The sequence below is a fragment of the Phoxinus phoxinus genome (assembly GCF_949152265.1).
Source record: "Phoxinus phoxinus genome assembly, chromosome: 2".
Classification (NCBI taxonomy): Eukaryota; Metazoa; Chordata; class Actinopteri; order Cypriniformes; family Leuciscidae; genus Phoxinus; species Phoxinus phoxinus.
In genome coordinates, this window is record NC_136877.1 from 46,071,603 (window position 1) to 46,077,409 (window position 5,807).

Consider the following 5,807-nt stretch of genomic DNA (forward strand, 5'->3'; position numbering starts at 1 on the left):
AAAAAAACGGTGGTGGTCCTGCACACCTTGGGTTGAATGTGAAGGGCATCCCCGGGTTTAGCTCTTCCTTAGACCCACAGCCAGGGACCAGTAGCAGCAACAGATTTAAATGTCCTTACTAAACTGTCAAATAATTTGTTGCTGCATTAAATTAAGTAGGCCTATAATCCAAATGGCTGGTACAATCATTTCAACTGTTAAATCTTGAGTAGTGATGAATTGCTTTGACTTGTGAAAGTGAAAACTGATAAACTTATGTCAATGAAAGAATATTTTGCCATATTTTGATCAATATTTTAAGTTATTGATCAAATTTTTTCCCAGTGTAGTTCATTAATGACATTCTTTTGTGCAGTTTTACATCATACACCAACACTTTTATCTGTTCCCAAGAAAGTGGTGGCTGAGTCGTGCAGTAAGTGGACTTTCTATAACTTTTTACATCAAAAGGGAAGAAAGTATACAACACTTTGTAATAGCCATTTGTTTCCATTGCACTGGACAGTGAAGAAACCCTCTCAGATCACTGTCCTTTGGACGAAGTACCTGTATGTGCATAAATAACTTCATATTTATACTATGCCTATTATTATTATTAAGTGCTCGCAAGCAGGTTTAATCTTACGGAACTGTTGCTATGACAACAAGTCCAGGATGAGCGTCCAAACAATCCAAGATCATGCCAAATCGCCAACAATCAAATCCAGCTAACTGAGTTTCACTGTATTATCTATTGATAGTAATGTTTGTTTACTATGTGCTGTGGTAAAATGGTGCATCTAAAATGCATCTAAACCTTTACTTTTTCAGGATGTGCAAAATGAGATTAACGTTTAGTGGCTTTATTTGGACTAATCTGACCATTTCTAAAATAATAAACTATTTGGAAGCAATGCTTGTACAAAATATGACCGTAGCCTTATTTCAGCTTCAAGGAAAATCTGAATGTAAATGGCAGTGAACAGCAGAGGAAAGAAAAACAAACCTAACTCATGACAGGTTTTGTATTTGACTGGTTCTAGCATTGTAATCAGACAACACAGGACAAAGAAAAAAACCATTCACTGCTCTTCACTGAATAACTTTGGTAGCTTTAATGAGGCGGTTTCATTTATATTGAAGACCAGTGTTATCATTTGATTACTTCTGTAGCCTATGTATACCTGAAAACTGCTGCTTGACCTAAAAAATGAAAAGCACTGTTTATTTAATTTGTACTTTTGTTCTATTGTGTTTATTTGTGTTATTCCTTGTAATTTGATTATTTGTTATTTTTTTACCAAAAAGGTAGGCTTTTTTAGGCTATAGTAGGTTTAGCTGTGAAATTGAAATGAATAGAGAATTGTGAATTTTCACTGCTAGGCTATATCTAAAGTTTAATGGCTGGTAAAAAATATTTATGGCCAGTAAATGTTCTTAAATCCCCGGCCATGTGTGGAAATAGTTAGTTTAACTTTTAGGCCTTGAATACAACTACCCAATTTTACTCTGTTCAGTGCGTGGATTTATTTGAATTCTCAGTGGTCATCAAACACTTTTCTATGTTTACTATTCTGTCATTTACTGTCACCTTTGTCATGTGGTCTGCAGGCTTGGTGGAAACAGGGAGCTGGTGACACTTTGTTTACAATAAGGTTCATTAGTTAACATTAGTTAACTACCTTAGTTAACATGAATTAAGAATGAACAATACTTCGTGTTAGTTCATATTAATTTCAACATTTACTAATACACTATTAAAATCAAAGGTTGTATTTGTTAGCATTAGTTAATGCACTGTGAACTAACATGAACGAAAAGTTAACAGCTGTATTTGTATTAACTAACATTAACAAAGATTAATAAATACTGTAACGAATGCATTGTTAGTTATTACATGAACTAATAAACATTGCAAAGTGTTACCAGGGAGCTTTACTATAGGCACAAACCCACAGTGCCATCAATCTCAATTCATTTGAATGTAGGACAGTCTACAGTGACAACAACTTCCACCAGAATGTGATGATTGATTGCAGAAAATATTAAATAACACAACCTTGTGAAAATAAAGCATCCCAATGCTGATTTTGAGATGCACAAAACAAATGATGTTGTTCAGCTTCCTTCCATGTTGACTATTGAAAGGCCATAGCAAGATAATGTTATCTGTATCTATTATCTAAGGTCTATAGAAACTTGTTTTACCAAAGTCACAGTAAAGAATTTTTCCTTCATTACTTATGTGATACAAAACTCACTTGATTCATTATTAAGTTAAAAACAAATCGGCCAATTAAAATAAGTAAATAATAATAATAATATGATTAGAATGTGTCAAATATTATATGGTTCACATCAATCTTACCTTTATATGTATGATGCCTGATATTTACAGTTTAGTTTTCGTTTATAACTTTAGGAAATTTACTAAAACATAATCTACTGCTTTATTATTGGTGCTTTCACATTCAACTGTTAAGACATTATGAAACACTGTTCTATTGGCAACAGCATTTGTTGCTATATATATATATATATAAAAGAAAAAAAATTTGGTTAAATGTCTAATATGTCTCCGGCCTGCTTCAAGTTGCAAAATAAATGTTGCTATTTGGATATATTTATAAATATGTTCACTTCTTATTCACTCTAAAAAACGATTTGTTGGCTGAACAACCATTACTTATAAAAGTAATTAGATTAAACACAAACATCTTAGTATTCATAACTTTTCAACCTCTATAACATAGTGTGTGTAACACAAAAATATAAGTTTCCAGGTGAACTTAAATGTATGCATAAATAAAATGAAAAAACATGAGTCACATCAACTACTAGGCTATAACAATTGCGTCAAAATTAAGTAAATCTAGCATAACATTTTAAGTAACTATACGAGCCAGGTGATATGCAATTTCCCGTGATGCCTTTCCAGCCAAACATTGGAGCCATTTTGCAAAGCACATGTGAAGACGGTGAAAAGGTAAGCTTATCTTTCTATAAACTAAGTAAAATATTATATTTTGACATTTTAACATTAATAAACACATTATTGTGTTAGTGGTGAAGATTTTCTGAAACGCATGTGATAAAGACGCTGAAAACTAAGTAAAATATTATATTTTGACATTTTAACATTAATAAACACATTATTGTGTTAGTGGTGAAGATTTTCTGAAACGCATGTGATAAAGACGCTGAAAAGAGGTAAGCTTAACTTTTTTTAACTTAAGTTACACTCGTTTATTGCATTTTTGGTCCAGAAATTAACTTTAAAACTGAATTTCAGAATTGCTACGAATTTTGCTTCAAAAATTAAAAACGTGTTACTTCAGAATACGTATGAAAACGTTTGTAGCCTAGGCTACATGTTAGTTATATTTAAATGACTTTGCACGCGAGTATTACAAAAAAAGTGCTTCCATCGAATGTATGGTCAAATGTTTAGTAGTCAGAGTATTTATTGTTTATTTCGAAGTAGGCTACTGGTATATGCCCATGCATCGCGTTGGCGCGTATGCATTAATAGGACAATTCGGACGGCGCTATTGGGAGGCCCGCTCTCCCCCACGGAGAAATTCGTTGGCTACTTTATAGGCTACATTAACGAGTTGTCACGTAGCTTAGGCTATACTTGAGTATTTTATAAATAAATGTAGCCTAGAAGTTGTCATTTATTATAGGCTATATCAAAATATTCCAATATTCTCTATACATGGATCGCGGGAAAGGAAGAGGCCGGGGCGGCCACTTGGGCGCGGGTTACCTGGTAACGTACGTACAAATGTTAAATTTGAAAACACATTGGCTACAGCTCCATATTTGTGCACAATTTATCATTAAATAATGGCGATATTGATTCAAACAATATTATTCCTAAATGACCACGACGACTCTGTCTATTAAACCTTCGAAATTATCAAAATAAGTAGGTCTAAATGCCCTTTAAACAAAAGTTTAGCTTAAAATAAAGATTGTAGATTACACTGTAATGGTGCGTTCACACCGGACGCGAATAGCGCGTCAGGCGCGAGTGATTTCAATGTTAAGTCAATGCAAAGACCCGTTACGCGAGGCTATTCTGGTGACTTGTTAAAATGTTTTCGATTAGATTCGTTCAAAACCTCTGGACAAAAGTCTTCATTAATTAAACTTATCTCTATATATATATATATAATTAATATATATATTAATAGATACTCAATATAAAATATAGGCTAGTCTATTAAATAATATTTATTAATAAAAAGGTACATTTCTTTCTCATTTTGTGTTTCAATGCAATGTATTTTTCACAACAATATGAACAAGTGATGTTGCAAGTAAATGCAGATTTGCTGTTTTTTCTTATGATCTTTTTTAAGGATACTCATGGGAACGAAAAGGGACTGGAACAGCTCACATTGAGGATCATCACGAAAGGTGCCTCAACAGATGATCCTTTACAGACTGGGGTAATGCTGGGCATAGAGGTGATGACAGGGTTGTGGATTTTTGTGAAGATTGCAATCTCTCTTACAAAAAAAAAAAAAAGAAAATACTTCAGTTTTGTATAGTTTTATTCTTAAGAAATTTGTCGCATGTTCCAAAAGTAAATGTTGGAAAAATGTAAATATTTTAAGAAGTGTTGCAAAGGGTGAAAAAGTGACCTGTTTGAAGTGAACTTCCAATTGTCGATTTGCCACATTTTGTTGTACATTTCATGATGTTTTTTAAGGCTGTGCAGCCTGTGGCAAAAAATAAAGTTAAATGCTTTATTGTGTGTGACTTGCATGTTTAATTTATTTTAAGACATTGAATGTACTGGAGCAGTCCAGTAAGCAGACCAATAGCTCTAAAATCTTTGTCTTATTTTGATATATGAATTAGCTTAAATGTTAAGTTAACACAACTAAGATTTGTTTTGATCTCACATGGCCTGCACTGTGTTGAATTTACTTAAAATGTATATGCACCATTTTTGCGTCACACTTTTTAAGTAATCCCAACTTGGAATAATTTTACTTAAAATTAACAAGAAAACCTTTGTTATATGTACTTATATTTTTAAGTAAAGAATGTTGCGTGAACTCAAATATTTAAGTACATATAACAAAGGTTTTCTTGTTAATTTTAAGTAAAATTATTCCAAGTTGGGATTACTTAAAAAGTGTGATGCAAAAATGGTGCATATATATTTTAAGTAAATCCAACACATCATTTTTTAGAGTGTTGTAATCATCTCAAATTAATCTCTCTCTGGACAAAGGGAGGTGCCATCATGTTAAAATACATGGTATAGATGCAAAATCCTCACAACACAACACAGGCTTCAGCAGCTCTTCATGTGTGAGTATGTCGGTCAATTTATTTTCTCTTTGAAAAATCTAATGTCTTCAATAACATTGGAAAGTTCTGGAGAAGTATTCTTTAATAAAGAAAATATATTATGTAGTTATTTGGTATAAACCTTAGTTTTACCATGAAATTCAACCCTTTCTTGTCTTGTGTGTTCTGTAACAACTAACTACAGTATTTTATTGTTCCATACAGAAAAGAAAGGAAAATATGGCAGTGAACGACACTAATGACATTATATCCAATTGCACCTCTCCGTTAAACAACTCTTCTGGTGATCCATTTTTTGAGTGCGCCGACTTCTTAACAGGAAATATTCTCAATGGGTTCTCCACATTTCTGAATGCTGTTTTCATTCTGCCTCTGAACTGCTGGATTCTGTGGCTGGCTAGAAGAACTGTAGTTGTTTTGTCCTCAGATTTTGTCATTTTGAATCAATCTGTTGCTGAAGTCATTGGCAACACCTCCATCATTATTCTTCTGTTCAG

At 32.8% G+C, this 5,807-nt stretch overlaps 1 long non-coding RNA gene across 1 annotated transcript; it reads left to right on the top strand.

Annotated features, from left to right (window-relative positions):
• Window positions 1–2,887: 2,887 nt before the first annotated feature.
• LOC306990030 lies at window positions 2,888–4,477 on the top strand. Its single transcript, XR_013795791.1, has 3 exons — window positions 2,888–2,965; window positions 3,144–3,189; window positions 4,347–4,477. It is a non-coding gene; the product is annotated as an uncharacterized lncRNA (long non-coding RNA).
• The last annotated feature ends 1,330 nt before the right edge of the window (window positions 4,478–5,807 follow it).